The 20,728-nt window shown below is 41.5% G+C and overlaps 2 long non-coding RNA genes across 3 annotated transcripts in view; one reads left to right on the top strand and one right to left on the bottom strand.

Annotated features, from left to right (window-relative positions):
* Positions 1–20,728, bottom strand: part of LOC105485580 (uncharacterized) — a 242,176-nt gene that overhangs the window by 103,526 nt on the left and 117,922 nt on the right. The gene's annotated exons all lie outside the window — the stretch shown is intronic.
* On the top strand, positions 8,692–10,655 carry LOC105485579 (uncharacterized). Its single transcript, XR_989681.2, has 3 exons — positions 8,692–8,908; positions 9,286–9,411; positions 10,390–10,655. It is a non-coding gene; the product is annotated as an uncharacterized lncRNA (long non-coding RNA).

Below are 20,728 nucleotides of genomic sequence, written 5' to 3'. Positions count from 1 at the left end.
AGGAAGCCTTGAGAATAACGTGATGCATATTGTTTTAAAGACATAATTCTGGTGACAGTATGAACAGTATGCACAAGAAGAAAAAAAAAAAAGTGGATGAGAGGGAGACTAATTTGGTGAGATTGCCAAGGTCTGGCAGAGAGGCGATGAAGGCCAGACTCCAGACTCCTAGAGGGGTGGAGAGCAAGGACCCAGTTCAATTTTGTGGTTAGATTTATACAATGGGAAAACTGACTCCCTTCACTTCGAGGAAACAATGCAAGAGAAAACTCCCTGAGAAATCCCGTTCTGGATTTTTGCAGCCCCTTCTATATGAGGAACAATATTAAGGAGACTTGGAATGTGCCTGTTGAAGATTACTCTTTTAAAAAGGTCTTAAAATTATACCCCTGACTTCTTTATCTTATAGTACAATAGTCTTTAATATTTTAATTTCTCATCTTTACATAAAGGTTGCTTCCCTATTATTTTAAAAAGCCATAGTTATCTGCATCCTAATGTATTCCTATATGCTGAACATAATAATGCCCCAATTTTTTTACTTTATTTTCCTAATGATGCCTCAGATTTCTGCCTCTGAAAGCTCCAGTAACAGACTTGACCCCCAGCCCTTTAGTACATTTCATAATGAAATTAAAACTAAGTGGATTTCAATGATTGAGTTTATATGTTTCCCAGTCCTCTTGCATAGACATCCTTTAAAGTTGTAGACTGCACAATGGTCTTTGTGCTAGTTACGGGAAGAAAAAAAAAAAAAAAAAAAAGGAGGAGGGAGATTTTGCAAGATACTTTTTCCCTAAAAATGTAGCTCTAATGTTAAAATCCAGTCAAAACTATCATCATGTGCAAGAACTTAAAGGATCCATGCAGCATGCAGGATTAACAAATGAACACCATCATCATAATTTACAAAGATTGCACTGTGCTAACAAAAATTCTCCATTGATCCGTGCTCAAGATAATTGTGTGTTCCACAGATTTTTACCTGTTAGAAAGGATGAGATAGCTCAGTGGAGCACTGTTTTGTAGGTCAGCAGGTTCAAGGTAATCCTATAGAAGTGGCTTCAGAAGAGCCCCAAGGTGTAATGTGAATTAGATATGTGTACCGACCTCAGCACAGCTTGGTGCCCTGGTGCTCTGGGACCCAAAGCCAGGGATACAGGAGAGTCAAGATGTTACCTATTTGAGATAGGTAGGAAGAGGAAACTGTGAGACATGTTTGAAAGAATTAACAGTTCCTAAAGAGTGAGGGAAATAATCTAATATTCTCACTGAAGTTTCTTGGGAAGCTGGAACACAAATTTCCTTCACCAGAAAAGCAGATGTTTACGATTTCTGTTTTTCTCTTCGTTATGAAAATGATCACAGGTTAAAAGAGAACTGCATGTGTTGGGCCACAATTTGGAGCATGCATGCCGGTGTAATGGGAGAGACGGCATCAGAAGCCCTCACCTGTTTTCATGATGGGCTGCGCAGACAGACAAGCTCTTGGGAAGCAAACAAGCTTGTCAGCTCACTAAGGAAGCGGCAGACCAGCTATCACTCTATTGCACAACACTTAGTTTTTAATTTTATTCCAAAGACAGGAAAGCAGAAGACCAATACCACCTCTCATTTCTCTCAAGTAGCGTAATAGAACTGAGATTCTCCTAGTCACAGAGAAAATGTAATCAGAGTAGCTGAAATAGGAGGAAAGAAAATATATCAGGGAGAAGTATATATATATACCAGCCGCTCACTCAGGGCCAGGTTTTCAATGGGTCTTCTTAATTGTGTCTGCAGTTTTTAACAGCAGCTTCCATTTTCACCAGTATGAACCCACATTTCAAAAGCAAATTGGATACCTGCATGAACAAGCAGGCAGTTAGGCAGCTAATTACTGTTTGCAATTCAATTACCTAATTACTGTGGGCAAGTGTAGGGTGTTTGTGCAAGCAAACAGTCCCACCCACAAATATTGCAGATTTGATTAAGAAGGCTTAGGTGAAAAGATCCATGTTCATTGCTAGTGCCTAATAGGCTCAATAATCTTCCCTCTGGGCCCAGGAAGGTCCTGGTTAAACACTTTTCTAGGATTGGAGTGGAGAAAGCCCTGCCTGAGCCAAACTCACGAGCCTCCCCCATGACAGGCTGAAGGCTAATCTGGAACTTTGCCTTGCTACTAGAAGTGTGGTCTGTGGACCAGCAGCATGGGTTTCCTCTGGGAGTTTGGAAGGCAGAATCTTGGGCCCTACCCCAGACCTCTAAATTAGAATTTGCATCATGATAAGGTACTCAAGTGATTCATATGCACCTTTGTATTCAAATACAAGCCTGCTCAAGATAGAAGGCTGCTCTTGGTACCAACTTACACTAAGTAAGCTAAGTCCGTGTGGGGACTGCCCTTGGAAGCTGTCCTTGAAAATGAGAGCAAAGTTGGTATCCAAAAGATGACCACCAGTTACTCAGCCATAATGAGCAAACTGGATGCTTTAAAAGAAATCCCAAACAGTCAACCCTTCAGGAACAAATCCTAAAATGTTAATACTCAAAGTACCCAGCATGTGCCCTGAGAGAGAGCAGAGATGATGTGGCTGGGTACCTCCACAATCACATCTTTCACACATCATTCCAGGAACATTCTCCATCCATTTAGGATCTGTTTGATTTGTGATATTTATCTTCATCTGTGACTACATGTTCAGCATCAAATTATTCTGTGAATGTCCTCAACCAGAACTTTGAGTCCTATTCATCAGTTCATTCCGCCTCCACGGAATAACGGTATGCAAGGACTCTATTTTGTGGTCTCTGCCAATCTCTGCAGAGACAGACCACACTGATCCATTTACTCAAACATTACCAAGGGGATGGCTGGGCAGCCTTAGGGACAGGCATTATCTACTCCCAAATAGACTGCTTCAAGCACTTCATCAATCTTGTTCACTTTGCGTGGTGGCGGAACCTGAGAGCAGTGCCATTTTAGGCAAAATTGTGTCGTTTGTCTTCATGATGTAGAGGAAAAGTACTGTACAGGAAATGGGGCTCTGACCCCACCACTAACCAGCTATGTGACCTGGGGCAAGGCACTTAAGCCTCAATCTCCTCATCCCTAAAATGAGGGGACTGAATTGGACTCTTTCCTAATTCCCTTCCAGTTCCTACAATAATTTGTCATCATCCTTCCACACTTGGGCTCTTCGCTTCTAAGTCCATGTCCAGCAGCGAGGTACCTCCATAAAGTATATTTTTAGAACTTCTGATTTCAGGCAGTTCCCCAGTGTGGGACTTCTCAGCTCTCTCCTACCTACAGTTTTCTACTCTGAATCTCATCAGATTCAGAGCCTGCTTCAGCGAGCCATCCCTGCGGCAACCTTCCAGAAAGAAATGCCCTAAAGTACTAGCAGCTAATCTAAATGCATTAACCCTCCTGTGGAGTTTTTGGATTTGAATGGGAAAGTCTTTCCTTAGCACAGGGGACTCAATTTCGTTTTTTCTTTCTTTCAAGATGGAGTCTCACTCTGTCACCCAGGCTGTAGTGCAGTGGCACGATCTTAGCTCACTGCAACCCCTGCTTCCTGCGCTCCAGTGATTATCATGCTTCAGCCTCCCAAGTAGCTGGGACTACAGGTGCATGCCACCATGCCTGGCTAATTTTTGTATTTTGGTAGAGATGGGGTTTCATCATGTTGGCCAGGATGGTCTCAAACTCCTGACCTCAAGTGATCCAACCGCCTCGGCCTCTTAAAATGCTGGGATTACAGGCGTGAGCCACCGTGCCCAGCCTCAATTTCTAATGATGAAATTTTAAGCTTGTTTTCCTAATGAGGGAACTATGGCGTTTCTATAAATAGCCCACAAAGCACAATCCTACTCTTTTCATTTCAGCAACTGAGGCCCAGAGAGATTAACTCACTTGCCCAAGAAGATGCCGCTAGAATTAGAACTAATATTTCTCAAATCTCAACGTTGCAAGCAGCTTCATCTTTTTTCATTCTTCTTATTATGAAGGCTGCTGCAGTTTGAGGTAAGTGCTGACCAATCAACATGATGATTAACTTTGTCTCCCAAAAAGAGGCAAGGGCAGACCAGATCTCAGACAGCGGATGGCTAGCACTTCAAGGTTTCTTCCATAAAGGAAAAGAGAAAGTATATTCCACAATAATGCTTTATAGCAGTTATCTAACCTAAAGTTAATGGGCTTTTTTTCCCTTTTCTTCTGAGACAAGGTTGGGCTCTGTTGCCCAGGCTGGAGTGCAGTGGCATGATCATGGCTCACTGTAGCCTCAGTCTCCCGAGCTCAAACAATCCTCACACCCCAACCTCCCAAGTAGCTGGACTACAGGCATGCACCACCATGACCAGCTAATTTTTGTATTTTTTATAGGATGGGGTTTCATCATGTTGCCTGGGCTAGTCTAGAATTCCTAAGCTTGAGTGATCTGCCTGCCTCATCCTCCTAAAGTGCTGGGATTACAGGTGTGAGCCACCATGCCCGGCCAAAAGTAAATGGGCTCTTAAATGCAACAACCCAAAGGGGAAAGACAATATTGCTGAAAGCACAGAGTTTACTGCAAGGGAAGAAGGACCAAGAGATACTATAAAGGAGATGCAATAAAACCTCAGGAGATCTAACTCAGTTTCTCACTGGGGTCAACAAGTCTTTGCCTTTGACTCAGATTGAACTAGATGATCTCTAGTTTCTCTCATATTCTGAAAGTTATTTGAAAAACTATGATAGGTGGGAATAATGAATCAAGCCTAAAACAAAGAAATAAATTAAAAGTCCAACATGTGGATTCATATAAACTGAACAAGAACAGGATGAGGTGAAGATAAGACTTAGCAACTGTATGATTAAATAACAATCGCTGACTCCAATTAAAGTCTTATATGACTTGAAAGGGTTAATTTCAGTTCGAGCAGTATTTATATATGTTGACTTTAGCACAGAGCAAGGACAATTATAGTCCTGTCCTGTTTGGTTAGAACACACCTGGAGTGTTGCATTCCGTTTTGAAGCCATATTTAAGATGCATGTGGACAACGAGAAATATGCTCAGAAGAAAGTGACCAGAAGAGTGAAGGGGATTTTGAACCTTGCCATGTGAGGAATGATAGGATGTGGAAGTTTAACCTAAGAAAAAAAAAAAAGCCCTCGAGTGACCTATGACTGTGTCATTTTTGGGAGCAGTTGGCACTATTCTGTGTAGTTCCAGAGAGCAGAGTCAGGGCCAGTGCGAAGGAGACGCACAGAGGAGAGACTTCTGAGCAGTTAGGGGCATCCAAAGGCAGAACGGGTGACCTCAGGAGGTCACTCACTAGAGCAGTTCAAGCCCTTCTGTTTGTTCTTCTTTGGAAAAGATCCAAGCATCAGATGAGTGGATGAACAAGGTGACTTTTCCTATTTCTTCTATGAAATGGAGAGAAAAGCTGGACAAAAAGAGAAGACAGAGATGAGCAAATGCCAGGTATTTATTACTGCTCTAAATGAAACCATTCCTGTCTCAGGAACAGCAATAAATCATTCATTTTCACAGGGGATATTTTTAGTATACGTTGCTAACATGCATAGAAGGCAGTTCTTCAGAATTACAACTATTAAGGCACTCTCAATGTCCCTGATACAACAAGGCTATCACCTATTCAATTTATTTTTTGCTAATGAGATACAAATATCTTATGTTTACAACTAGGAAATTCTTTTTTTTCTATACCTAATATGTAAATCCTTTTTCTGTGCCTTATTCAAGGCTATCGCATCTCATTGACAAATTTTATTTTTACCTGACCAGTAAACACACATCACATTAATGACAATTCTTATCACTAAACTTCATTAGGACATGTGGTATCTTCACTTTGTATTCATTGCTGGTGTCTTTGCTGCTGCTGGTGTAACTATAATTTATTAAGATGTGATTGTCTTTAGTGTGACCATCTGTGTTATTAATACAAAAGCAAAACAAAATCTGCTCCTTTTATTCTTACTTCCACTGTCTTGCCCCTCCAAAATCTAATCTTATTGTGACTTCCCTAAACAGTGTGAACAGTTTGCTGATTTTAAAAATCCCCATTTTGAAAGCTTTTGAAACTCATCTTTCATTTATAGACATGGGGAAAATCACTAAAACTCTGACAATGCACAACATAATCAAATGTGCAGATGTCCACAACTACTAATTAGCAAAGGTGCTGAGTTTATCAGAGAAAAATGTCCCTCAGTAGTTTGTATCACTATATTCTGTTTTGAAATTGTACTATATTACCCCCAACAAAAGTCTGAAGACACAGGGAAAAAAGATATATCAATCCATAAAGGAAGAGCTCTTTTTAATAATTAGAATAAGCTACTAAATCTTTTTCTACTGTTTGGGGAAAGGCAAAAAGGAAGCAGTGATTTTTGGACAGCTAAGGGACAAAATGAGGCCCCTGCACTCTTAGAGGTAAGGAAAAGAGCTGGTTAGGAAGTTGGAATGAGTACATAAGGGAGATGTGAAGACACCAGATGCTATTTTTACTTGACTTTTGGTTTTGCCCAGGTTATCGCGAACCTAACTGCCAAAGAAAAGAGTTAGGTCAGCTCATACCTGAGAAGGAAGCAGAAAGAACCTCAAATAAGAGAAGCCCTGGTCCATCCCAGACCAATGAGAATCTCTTTCCTTGTAAAGATCTCTGAAAAATCTGTTATGTCCCTCAACAGCTCTTTCCATAGCTGCCTAAGAAATATTTATTGATTGAATGACTGTTCCTAGGGAAGTCAGCCCATTCACCAACTTGCGATTTCAAACTCGTGTCTTCCAAGTGATCACTAGTATTTTTACCATATATATCACCTGTTAGGAGCCTGGGGAGGCAGGCAGAAAGCCCACAACAAACAAGCCACATAACAAAGTTCATTCTCCTAAATCTCAGAAGCCAATGGCCTTCATTGGGACTCCTCCCACCAATCACAGGTCAGAGAAACAAGTCCTTAGTCCAGGTCAGCCTGTTCTAACAGCCCAGCAGCAGAGAGAAGAGTCCTAGGTTACAAAGAGCATGTCCATCCCTGAACCTCTGAAGATATTATAAAAGCATTAACAAAAGTAACTGGCATTGCTCTGTGCTTTACTGATGGGGGGAACAGGGACATTCTTATATTTTGTATTTCATTTGATTCTTAAGACCAACCCATGAGTTAGCAAGGGTGATTATCATATCCGCCAATTAGCAAATGAAGACATCAAGGCAAAATAAATTGAGACTTGCTTCACCGGTCAGTGTCATTCAACCCTGACCAGCCATTTAAAACCTTTAAGGTCATATGGATAGTAACAGAACTGGGATTACAATCCAGGTACTCAAAATGCTAATTTAATGTTCTTCAGCCAAGCCAATCACTCTCTTCTCAATATTATCCAATTCTCTTGAAAAAAGAAAAGCTATTAGTTCCACATTAGTTCCAGGAACTGTTCTAGGTTCTGATGAATCAGTCAAGTCCACAAGAAATTTAGATACTAGACAGAGAAGTAAATAATTATATTATTTGGGCCGGGCGCGGTGGCTCAAGCCTGTAATCCCAGCACTTTGGGAGGCCGAGACGGGCGGATCAGGAGGTCAGGAGATCGAGACCATCCTGGCTAACACGGTGAAACCCCGTCTCTACTAAAAAATACAAAAAACTAGCCGGGCGAGGTGGCGGGCGCCTGTAGTCCCAGCTACTCGGGAGGCTGAGGCAGGAGAATGGCGGGAACCCGGAAGGCAGAGCTTGCAGTGAGCTGAGATCCGGCCACAGCACTCCAGCCTGGGCGACAGAGCGAGACTCTGTCTCACAAAAAAAAAAAAAAAAAAAAAAAAAAAAATTATATTATTTGTACTGTGGATTATAATAAAGTTTCTTAAAAGATGCTCTGGGAACACAGTAGAAAAAATGTTGTTTCTCTGAAGATGTCAATGATAGTAATGTTTCAGCTAGTTCTCAAAACATGAGCAGGAGTTCTTCGAGTACAGAAAAGGCAAGAAATATCCTTGCAGAAAGAATAGGGCAAATCAAGTCACAGAAATATGACAACTTAGAGACACTGAGTTGGGGCTGGGTTGTGGGGCAACTGGAGCTATGAAAGAGTCCTCTAAAAACAAATAAAGACTGTTATCAATAACCTATTAAGAGCAGAGCGCCAGGTTACAGACACCATTCTACTGGCATGCTGACTAGAAATGAGAACAGCAAGCCCCCTTTTTGCTTATTCTAACCTGTGTTCGCCCAAGCTGACAACACTGTTCACCTCCCCTTCTACACTATCCAGGAGACATCAAATGTAATTGAACATCCATAGCAAGTTCTATGTTTGCAGTGAATGGAGTCATTCATTCTGGCTACAGGATCTTCATTACAATTGCATGAAGCTTTCACTGTGGGCCATATTGTGAGAGCATACGCAGTGCTGGCACAAGGAGAACTGCCTGGTAGAGCCAGCTGCAAATGTCATGTCCAGCTTTTATGCACAAAGGAAATGAGAGCTTTAAAAAAAAAGTATCCAACGCCCATTACATTGTGATTCATCTTCTTCCCATCAGCACCAGGATGTCTCAGATTACATTGTCTGGCTCTCGGGAAAGAGAACTAGGGCAAGGTTGAAGGGAAGAGTTGCCACTGTGGAGTCAGGGCCTCTCCTCTGAGGCTCCAGCTGCAGATAGCCACGCTTCCTGCTGACAGTCGAGCCAAGGTCTTCCCAAACCATGGCTGAAAAAGCCTTTATAAAACAGAATGTGAACCCTGGAGCCAACAGCTCCTGGTGGGAGTCGAAGAAGGGAACAGTAGGAGCTGCCTGTAATTTTCTTTCTCTGTGGCAGCAGAACAAGGGAAAGAAGTGTCACAAACATGAGGGAGAGGAAATGAGAGATCTTTATGCTGAGCCACTAAATTCACTGGAGGCTGAAAACCACAAAAGTAAGTTCACATAAAACACCACTTGGCATTTCACCTGGTATGTTTGAGAACTTTGGGTGCAAGGATTTTTAAATTATAACTGTCTCATCTGTAGACAGGAAGAAATGATCTTGTCTGAAAACTTGGGACGAAGCTATGGGACCCTGAGTGCCTACATCTTTGAGGGTCTAATTAGAGAAGCAATTTATTATAGAGATTTGACGTTAGAAAATTGATGGAGCTGGTAAAACAGTGTCTGCAAGGCCGTTGTCTTTGCATTTGATGCTGGAGCTTGATGTCTGCTGGGCAGGCAGTCTGGAAGGAATGGGTGGATGTAAATCAAGTAGGGAGAACAAGGATAAGCTCAAACCATGTCAGTTTCTCACTGTCTCCTGCAGGAGAGGATGGACTCTTCTTCACAGAGGTAAAATACACACCTGGGCCAGGAGTCAGAGAAGCTGAAAAAGGATGCAGGGGAAGGCACAGCAATTGCAGGTGTGGCTGCTGCCTTAAACACCAATGAGGTGAGCAAGCAGATATAAGGTATATGAGCCACAAAAGCACTTGGTGGCCCTGCCCCAATAGTCTAAGCATAAAAACAATATGACTGCTGCTAACGTTTGTGCCCCCAAACCTTGCACAAAAATGTATCCTGTGGCACAGCTTAATTAGAAACAGACAGATAAGGGGGTTCTAGGAAATGCAACACAGCCCTGTCAGTTCAACATGTTACGAAGCCACCACATGCCTTCAGAATTAACTCATGACTTTAAATGGAAGGTAGATGGCATATAGATGTTATATTAGTTTCCAAGGGCTGCTATAGCAAAGTAACAAAAACTGGGTAGCCTAAAACAAAAGAAATGTATTCTCTCATAGCATTAGAGGCTAGAAATCCAAAATCAAAGCATCAGCAAGGGCATGCTTCCTCCGAAGGCCCTTCAGAGCCTAAGGAAGAGTCCTTCCTTGCCTCTTCAAGTTTCTGGTGGTTGCCAGCAATCCTTGGCATTCTGTGACTTGTGGCAGCCTGGTCCACTCTCTGCCACTCTCTTTATATGGCCTTCTCCCCTGTGACCCTGTGTGTCTTCCCCTCTCTTATAAGCGCACAAGTCATACTAGATTTAGAGCCCACACTAATTCTGTATGACCTCATCATAAGTTAATTAATTATATCTGCAAAGACACTATTTCTGAAGTCAGTCATATTCTGAGGTTCTATATGGACATGAATTTTGTGGGGGACAGAATTCAATCCAATACAAGTGTTATAAGGGAAAATCTAGAACAGAAAATGAACAAAAATCTTAGAACAGAGGGTTCAAGCAAAGAATGTGGGCACTTATAAAAGGAGCGGCTTTGTTCCAAATAACTATGTGTTCAGGAGTGTAGTTATGATATCAGTTAGACCCTAAATTTGTTGACATTAGGTACAGAAATATCTATAAGACTCAAAGGCATGCGTTTACTGTTTTCTCATTTATCTCATTTATTTTCTCATACAGCATACCATGTTGTTATTCAAAAGAGAAAATATAGGCTGAGAGAGAGATTAAATAATATGCCCAAACTATGCCATCAGAAAGTCGGCCGAGCGCGGTGTCTCACGCCTGTAATCCCAGCACCCGGGGAAGCTGAGGCAGGTGGATCACATGAGCTCAGGAGTTCGAGACCAGCCTGATCAACATGGTAAAACCACGTCTCTACCAAAAAAATACAAAAATTAGCCAGACATGGTGGTGCATGCCTGTAATCCCAGCTACTCTGCAGGTTGAGGCATGAGAATCGCTTGAATGCTGGAGGTGGTGGTTTCAGTGAGCCAAGATAATGCCACTGCACTCCAGCCTGGGCAACCCTGTCTCAAGGGGGGGCGGGGGGGGGAAGAAGAAGAAAGTGGTGGAGCAAGGCACTGAACTCAGGAGTGTTAGATTCCATAGGGCATGTCCTTTTATTACCCTTATCATGTAACAATATAACACTTGCTAAAGTGAGTGTTAGCAAACTTCTTCAGGCCATCTCTTACTTATCCTTCAATGCTTATATTAAGTCTTCTCTGAAGACTCCCCTAACTGCCCAGGACAAAGTGAATTCCTCTGACTTCCCACATTGAGATCACAATTCCACTCTTGTCCTCATTCCATTGTATTATGTTATCTATTTGTACATCTGTTTCCTGTCTTATGTGTAGCTACTGTATCTTGTCACTGCAGCAGCCCCAGTACCTAGCCCAGTGCCTGGAACATAATAGGAACTCAAACCTTGACTGATTAAAGTCCTCCAAAGAAGGTGCTTCGTTTTATAAAAATTTCTAGAGATGTTATGTCTGTATCCTTCCCCCATATACTATTCTCTGACTTTAGAGAATCCAAACTCTTCTTTATACCAGATAAAATACTGCTACTTCAATGCAAATTCTTACTTTTCTCTTTTCTGAGGATGTATACAACTGGTTTTGAAAATTTCCAAAAAATATCAGGTAATTGTATGTGTCCATTTTTCTTTTCCTGGTTAAATAACTCAATTGATAATCTAACTTTATTTTATTATTATTATTATTTTTTTGAGACAGGGTTTTGCTCTGTCACCTAGGCTGGAGTGCAGTGGTGTGATCTGGGCTCACTGCAACCTCCGCCTCCCAGACACACGTGATTCTTGTGCCTCTGCTTCTCGAGTAGCTGGAACTACAGGTGCCAGCCATCATGCCCAGCTAATTTTTGTATTTGTCGTAGAAACGGGGTTTCACCATGTTGGCCAGGCTGATCTCGAACTCCTGACCTCAAGTGATCCACGTGCCTCAGCCTCCCAAAGTGCTGGGATTACAGGCATAAGCCACCACGCCCAGCAATTTTATGCTATTTTTAAAAACCCTGTTAACTGTACTAACGAACACACTTAAATGTTTATCATTTTATTTTTGGTTTCAGGTCATCCATAAACTAAAAAATCCACATGAACCCTAGCCATGCTTTCGATTCTATTTTTTCCTGTACGTCTTCTCCATTTCCTGCTACCTTGTCTATAACTCTAGGAACCAGCATTTGCCTTCATTAGACTATCTCAGTACTCCAAGGAAACAGATCACCATGAAAACTATACCAAAGAGGAAAAACAGTCAAGGCAAGAGTAATTTGAGACCACCACCTGATTTGGGGCTCACTTACTCCCACGGGACTTTCAATAGCTAAGTTTTATTCCTGTTTTTCTAATAGTCTTTCATGTGCTCAGTCCTGTGTTATCCACAGTAGAGGCTACAACATCACAAAAGGCCAATGTATTTGAGTTCCATGGCCAGCTCTTGTTTCCTTAAATGCTTTAATCCATGCCCAGTGATGTCCTAGATTCTAGTTATTCAAAATGCAGTCCACAGACCAGCAGCAGCATTACCTAGGAGACTGTTCAAAATGCAGAATCTCTGGCCCGTCCTTAGACTTAGTGTCGCAGAATCCATATTATGACAAGTCTTATGGCTAATTCACATGTACATTAATTTTTGAGATGCACATCTCCAGATAATTGGAAACAGCTGTGAGACAGAGGAACTAGCCTTGGATTGGCATCAAAAGACCTAGGCTGGTTCTGTTCTATTTCTACTTGAGTGACCTTTGGAAAATCACTTTGCATTTCTGACCCTCAATTCCTTCAACAGTATATGAAAAGTGTAAAGTGATCCAAGAGTCACTTGCATCACATTCTTCAGTCCTACCCTGTAATTACTGAATCAGAATTTCTCAGAGGTTTACATTTTTAACAAGCTTCCCAGGTGATGCTTAGGCACATTTTCATTTGAATCACTATAGTCAACAAATGTAAGGAACAGTCTTTTCTATGTCAACATCAGTGCTAGTGATGTGTGCATCAGTTCCAGTAATGCCAAAAAGAGGAGCAGTAATTGGAATAATCTCTAAGCTGACATCTGTATTATACTTTGTCTTCTCTCTTTAACCTCCATCATAGATGAAGAAGTTATAGCCTTTCCTTAAACTGAATCATAACAAGAGGATTGCTTTATAGGAGAACTACCAAGACTGGCAATCATTCTAAACTATTCATCCAAAACAAAGGAGCATGGTGCCTAGTGGGTTATTGTACTATCGGTGGCTATTCATTGCTCTTCTGATTTGTCTAAGAATACCAAAAAGGTTTCCAAGGAGATGTGGCTTTCCACTTCTCCTTCACAAGATGTATCTACACCTGGCAGTTAAATGAAATGCTGAAAACCAAATGCTTTCTTCTTACTGCTGTGCAAGCTTTCTAGATCAAAGAAATCCCTTCAGCAGTCCTACAAAATTAAGTTAGGGAGCAAAATGATGGAATTCAACATTTAGTGAGCCTCTCCTCATGCCGGTCACTGTTCTAGTTATTCTATTGCTACTGATTCAGAAAGTTTCCACTGCAGTTCTAGCAGGCAAAGTTTATTTGTTGCATTTTCCAGATGATGATGAGAATTACTGTTGGACACATTACTTACTGTTTTATGCGTAGGTTTTATTCTGGGGTCCATTTTGCTCATTGGAGTCTCAAAAAAAAAATAAACAAAAACCCTAAAAACTAATACTCTAAGAGCACCTAAGTTATAATTCACTTACCATTGAATCTCATTTATTATTCTTAACCTTATAGTATCGCGCAACTTAATTCATGAAATATTATTTAGTGTTTGTTTTGCTATTTTGGCTATTGATATGTAGGGTGAGGGAAGACTACATATCACTAAATGATAATAGCCTGGGAAGACTGTCTCACATTTTTCATAGGCTATTAATAATAAGGTGAGTACAAATAAATGTGTTCATATCATGTGAGATGGAATAAAAAATATGCTGTTAGGAAAGAGCCTGCAGAGTTTCCAAAGAAGGAAGCACTCGTGTCTGGCTGAAGGGACAGGGAAGGTATAGGAAAGAATCTCATTGTGTTATGATGGAAAGTTGAGCACTGCAGGAAAAAGCTCACATAAGCAAAGGCAGGGAGGTCGGGAAGTTCAGGGTCTATTCAAACAAACAGTTAAGCCCCATTTGGTTGGTTTTGGTTGGTTGTGGCCAAAGAAATATGCAGGAGAAACCTGCAAAGGGGAGATGATATTATGGAGAGCCTTGAATGTGAAGCCGGGAAGCATGTCATATGTTCAGAAGGTTTGGGAACTAAAGAGTGTTTAGTTAGAGCTGCACTTTAAACTCACTCTAGCAGCACCATGTAGGGTGTTTGGAAGAGAAAAAGAGTCTGTGGACAGGGAAGAGAACAATAGTCAAACCATTTTTTCCTTTTAAGTGGAAAGGGTTCCCCACTTAGGGCTTGAATATTCAGAATTATGGAGATTAACCATAGCTGTGACTGGTATGAGAGTTTGGGCTGGAGAAAGTAAATCCACCTTGTCACCTCGAAAACCAAGACAATAGATTGATTTATACTACTATTTCCACGCAGCCAAAAATATCACTATGGCAATCACCAAAAAGTCAATTCAAAGATGGGACAGTAAAGATTATATGGACTTATGTCCTTCCCCCTGTTGCTAATGTCCCCCAACCACCTCTCATACAACCTATTCCCCCCCACGCCACATTCACAAAAAAGAGTACCATCCTAAAATATGTATACTATCTATATGGAGTCCAACAAAATGGGTAAAATCTTTGGGAGGATCCACTATTATTAATTTTGTTCTGTGTATAATTTGTGCTATTGGTTTATTGTTCATGTGTAAAATTGGAAAAAATATTCTTCAATCCAATTGTGATCAGTGCCAAGTTATGATTGCTATGGTTCATTTAAATTAGAGAAAAGGGGGAGATGTAGGGAGACACCCTGAAACTATCGCTATGGAATAAAAGATGAAATACTCCTGCTTATTGTAAGTACGAAGTTGCATGCAGGATTGTGTAAAGACAATGCCAGGTTGGACTGCCAGAATGTGCCAATGGTGCATGATGTGCTTTCCCCTGCAGAGAGCCTATGAATGGATGTGCAGCCAGGGAGATTTCACATCACCAAGATTCCTACCCCAGAAAAGCAGATGTTCATAGCTCTGGGAATGGAACGTGACCCTTGTGGCGAGCCTGTAAATGGACACGAGGGGCGCCTGTTCATATGGATAAGATAGGGCTATAAATGCCCTCATCTTGCCACGGCTCTTCTAGGCCTCTTTAGGGTTAACGCATACTCACTTATGAGAATTTCTGGTCTAACCGGTTGTCTAGCTTCATGTCCTGTTTCTGTGGATTGTTTGTAACCAGCTTTTGCTGCGACTCTTACTGCTGATTAATATCTTGCTAATCATAGGTTATGGAAAGACTGTGTTTCTGTTTCAAGGCTCTGTTAGAAATTACTGATGCACACACTATATTGTAAATTCTTCACTCTGTATACTGTACTTCTGCATACAGATGTTATATTAAAAGAATTACTTCATCCCCATGTGACCATCTCCCCTCATAGTCAAATGACCATAAATCCCTCACTAACCTACCCCCGCCACTACTAAACTTAATAATAAATGCTGGTGTATCCAGTGCATTGGCGGCATCGCGGGACCAGAAGGCAGTGAACCCCCTGGGCCTAGCTTTCACTATCTTGTGTGTGTCTATTATTTCTCGACCTGCCGATCCACTTGGGAACAAAGAAAGAGCCCCATTGCATTGTGCGCTGCTGGCCAGATCCCACAATAAGTCAAACCAAAGACCCTGAACAAGTGCAAGTGGAAAGGGGCAGTTATCGTGAGAAACATCCCTGGAGCAGAATGTATGCACCTTGCCAGGACACTGAGCAACAGCAGGAAGGAGGGAAGCACTCATATCAAGAAGGAATGCAGAGAGGAAGCCACCTGTGGCCCCTGATGTCACCCCAAACCGCATTTATACTCCAGCTTGGTTCCATTTCCTTAACCTCTCTAAATCTGTAAACTTATTTGTAACACAGGAAGAATAATCTTACAGGGCTGTTTTGAGATGTGACTGAGCAAACTTGTAAAATGCCTCATTCAGAGTGCTCCTGATACCTTGACTTCCTCCTCCTCCTAAGTCCTCTTACTCAAATTGTGGTGGATGGATCAGCAGTGGCATCATGACCTGGAAACATGTTGGAAATGTGGATTCCCAGGCCCCACCCCAGACCCACTGAATCTGAATCTGCATTTGGATATTATCCCCCCAAATTTCTACACATTAAAACTTGAAAAGTATTACCCTATGTAATCATTCTAGAATGTTCCCCATCCAGGTCCCCGGGCTTCTCCCTGACTTCTAGCCTTAACGCTACCTTTCCTTACCCCACTTCTCACCCTCAAGAAAAAAAGAAAGAAAGAGGAAAAAATGAAGGGAAAATATGAAGAGAAAAAAATGTAGTACAGCCCGGAAGAATGCCTTATGAGTATAATATAGAAAAACTAATTTTTTCTTTCAGTAAAATTGTCACAAGAAGGCATTTTTAAAATAGTTCTAAAATGTGAGTTACAGAAATGTTTGAAGAAAAATGATTTCCAAAGACACATTTAGTTGGCAGTTTCTTTGCTATGTTTGTGGGAGGTGGGGATAGCTCATTATTTTATCAGCACACCCATAGTCAAGCTTTTAAAATGATGGATAAAAGGAAAATGCAGTGCTCTAGTGACAGTAGTAATCCAATTTTATAAGGCAACAATCAGGACCTGTGGCTGAGAGAGAAGAACCTTTGATTTTGTGGATTAAGGATCAAACTTGGTTCTGAATGCCTTTGCATTTGGCCACCATTCAAACCAAAGCTTTTAGGCTCTTGACATTATGAAGCAACAACATAGTCACAGATCAAAGGATGGAGAATTCTCTGCATGTCGAGGTTAGCTTGGCCTCTGCCAACACAGGTATTCTCTGCATAACATCAGCAAGCACAGCACAGAGAAACTACTAAGTTGGTGAGCTGGCGGCTCAAGGCAGCAAAAACAGACATTCTGATAACAAGCACAGAGAGGATAGCAGGATGATCTCTAAGGCCTATGCCTGTGAAGGGGCATTCATAAGGAAGGAAGAGCCACAAAACAAACAGCCCTGGATCAACACCTCAAAAGTTTATCCAACATAGACCTAAGTCTACCCACAACAGTCCTCAAAATACTTTTCAAAATCTTGCTGGGAATATCCTACTGAATCCACTAACCATGATAAGAATCAGCAACTGACAGAATATCCTCTGATTTTATTTCAGTATAAATAAGTGAGAAATATGTAGATTAAAAAGTATATGCAGTTGATTGAATAGTACAAGTAACATAATTTTAGATTATTAGCGATAGCACCACTGTAACAGAGAATAAATAATAAGAATGGTGACAGTCTTAATAACTTCCCAGTAATACAGATAGGAGACAAGGAAATACTGGGTAGAAGAGGGAAGTTCTCCGTTAAAGACCCTACCTTCAGTCCTAGAAACACATGACCCTAGATGGGAATAGGCATTCCTGTTTTCATGCCCAAATGTTGCCTTTTGGTTTACCATGCCCCCCCATTCTAAACCCATACAAACCCCAAACTCCAGTCTGCACAAGCAGATGAGCAGACAAGCAGAGAAGCAGGAGAGCAGTAGAGAAGGAGAGAAGAGAAGGAGCATCTGAATGTCAAGAGGAGTTTGGCTGGGGATGTCAAAGAAAAAACTTACGGCTGGATGGCCAAACTCCAGGGAAGATCAACTTCCCACTCCACCTGCCTTTCAGCTTCCCATCCATCCCACTGAGAGCCACCTCCAGCACTCAATAAAATCCTCACATTCATCCTTCAAGTCCATGTGTGACCTGATTCTTCCTGGACACCTGGACAAGGACCCAGGTACCAAGAGGGCACTGAGCTGGTTAACACTTAAGCTGTCCATGGATGGCATGGCTAAAATAGCACTGTAACACATGCCCACTTGGGCTTCAGGAGTCGCAGGCTCCCACCCCTAGATGCTCCTGTGGGGCCGGAACCCAGGGGTGCTCACTCCAGTTCCTACACGTGCCTGTCCACATGCTCCCCGTCCTGTAGGGGGTTTGAGCGCCAACAGCAGCTGAACAGACGAGCCACACCCCTGTCTCACATCCTCTGCAAGGGGGGTAAGGGAACTCTCCCATTTTACCAGTGAGTTCTTGAGTGAGTTACAAGCTACATTTTAAGTGCCCATAATGTTGTCAATGATGATAATATAATAACTAATTTCCATTTATTGAGTAATTACTCTCCATGAGAGATTGTTATTACAAAATTTTGCCATAAGGTTGGTATATAAAATTTCCATCCTACAGATGATGAAACAGAGGCACAGAGAGGTTAAGTATCTTATCTGAAAATTGATAGGTGATAAAAGATGAACCTAGCCATCATATTTATATCTTTCAAACCACAAAGTCCTTTTCACTAATTAACGCTGCCTCTGCTAAGTCATCCTGCCTAACTGCATCTCAGCCTTCTCATTTGTAAAATAAAGACGTTAGCTGGATCATCTCCCATGTCCTTTCTAGCCCTGATAATCTTTGATTCTCTGTGAGCTTAGGTTAGTTGTATAGAGTAATGTGATGATACACGTTACGTGTCAATTTGGCTAAGCTAAACTATGGTGCCCAGTTATTTAGTCTAATAGTAGTCTAGATGACGTGATCAAGGTATTTCTTTTTTTTTTTTTTTTGAGACAGAGTCTTGCTGTGTCACCCAGGCTGGAGTGCAGTGGCGCAATCTCGGCTCACTGCAACCTCCACCTCCCGGGTTGAAGCCATTCTCCTGCCTCAGCCTCCAGAGTAGCTGGGACTACAAGTGTCTGCCACCACACCTGGCTAATTTTTTGTATTTTTTTAGTAGAGATGGTGCAGGGGCCTTTGAAAACAGTATGCTGAGAATAGATAGGGCTCAAGGACAGTATCTCCAATTGAACTTTTAATGAACTCCCATAGGCGCCAAGAAGGCGGGCAGATAAGGAAGAGCATAGAAACAAAGAACTGAGTAGAAGGTTACATCTGGGAAAAGAAAGTTTGTTTTGCATTGCATTCTTTCTGCTGACATGGGGTTTATGGAGTATAAATAAAGTGAGGCGGAGGCTCTGAGCGCGGCCGCCATGTTCTCTGTGTGTCTTTGTCTTTTGTGTGTTCTTTCATTTTCCACCACCCCTGGCACGGACCCCAACAAGATGGGGTTTCACCGTGTTAGCCAGGATGGTCTCGATCTCCTGACCTCGTGATCCACCCACCTTGGCCTCCCAAAGTGCTGGGATTACAAGCATGAGCCACCGCACCCGGCTGTGATAAAGATATTTGTTAGATGTGATTCACATTTATATTCAGTTGACCTTAAGTAAAGGAGAATATCCTTGTTAATATGGGTGGGCCTCAGTCAGTCAAAGGACTTAAGAGCAAAAACTGAGGTTTCACAGAGAAAAAGCAATTTTGCCTCAGCTCTTAACTGAGATTCCAGTATGCCAACCCTACAGATGTTAGACTTACCAGCAGCAATTCCTTTAAATGTAGATATATATACATACTATTTGTTCTGTTTCTCCAGAGAACCCTGACTGATATAAGTATGAAGTGAAGTAAAATCATTTATAGATTTTGAATATGGTGAATATGGTGTTTTGCAATCATTAGGCCTATATCAGAGCACTAAACACAATCAAAAGGAGGTATATTGAAGCAACCTCATTAAGATGGTGGAATAGGAAGACCCAGAGCCTCCTTTTTCCCATAAAAACACTTATTCCACAATATCTGACAAATTTTCTCTATGTAAAATCCAGAAATGAGCTAAGAGGCTCTTGCAACCCAGGTGAGTGTTAAACCAGCCCATATTGAAGGAAGAACTAAAAATGGTGGCATTATCTCACTATAGTTCCTCCCCTTTGCATGGTGAAACTCCTATCTCCTGGCTTCTTCCTGGGGAGAGAAACAAAAGGCTGAACCATACCTCCAATGTTGTGACTTTTGTCAGGGGACTTCAGAAGAGCCCGGTTTTGGTTTTGCTTGTCTGGAAGCACTGATGAAACCCAGCATGTTCTAGATGCCTGGGAAACACTGATAACAAAAGAGCTGTGTGGTGAGCTGCTGCTCCAGAAAACCCACAGTATAGCAGACAGAGGTTGATACAGCTCTGTGACGTCTCCTTTAGGGAGAAAGAGAAGAGTGAAACATAAGTCTCATGTTCCAGCTTTTCAGGGGGCTACCCAAGGGACTGGTTTCTGTCTAGCCTGCCTCAGGGTACTTAGGAGACCCAACATAGTCTTGATGCCACTGAGGACAAGAAAGAGTGAGGAGGCGTGTTTCAGTTTCAAAGAACACATGCTACAGCAGACAGTTATCAGAGGAAGCCAGAAAATATGAGCTTCCAAAAAGAAGAAGGAAGAAAGAAGAAGACAAAGGAGTAGAAAAAGAAGAAACAACCAGCTGATCTCTCTAATTGGGAATCTACATGTACAAGTTCAGAGAAGACAAAAATGCAAAAAAAGATTTGAGAGGGTCCCAAAATCTCTAGCCAGGCTGATTGGTGAAGGTTGTTCCCTTTATGAAGCCAGTCCATAAAGAATGGAAGAGTTGCTATTTTTCAAATGTGGGATAACCACACAAAGTTATGAAACCAATGAAGAAATAAGGTGAAAAGTCCCAATTAAAGGAACAAAATAAATCTCCAGACACCAACCCTAAAGAAGTGGAGATATATAAATTACCTGACAGGAATTCAAAATAACTGTCAATAAAATGTTCAATAAGATTAAAAAGACACATAAACAAAATGAGAATTTCAACAAAAATATACATTTTTTAAAGAGAGAAGCAAATAGAAAACTTGCAGCAGAAGAATGCAGTTACTGAAGAGAAAAATGTACTAGAAGAGTTCAACAGCAGTCTTGATCAGGTACAAAAAA

Source organism: Macaca nemestrina, chromosome 16 (assembly GCF_043159975.1).
Source record: "Macaca nemestrina isolate mMacNem1 chromosome 16, mMacNem.hap1, whole genome shotgun sequence".
In the NCBI taxonomy this organism is placed as follows: Eukaryota; Metazoa; Chordata; class Mammalia; order Primates; family Cercopithecidae; genus Macaca; species Macaca nemestrina.
This window is presented reverse-complemented; position numbering and strand designations above follow the sequence as displayed.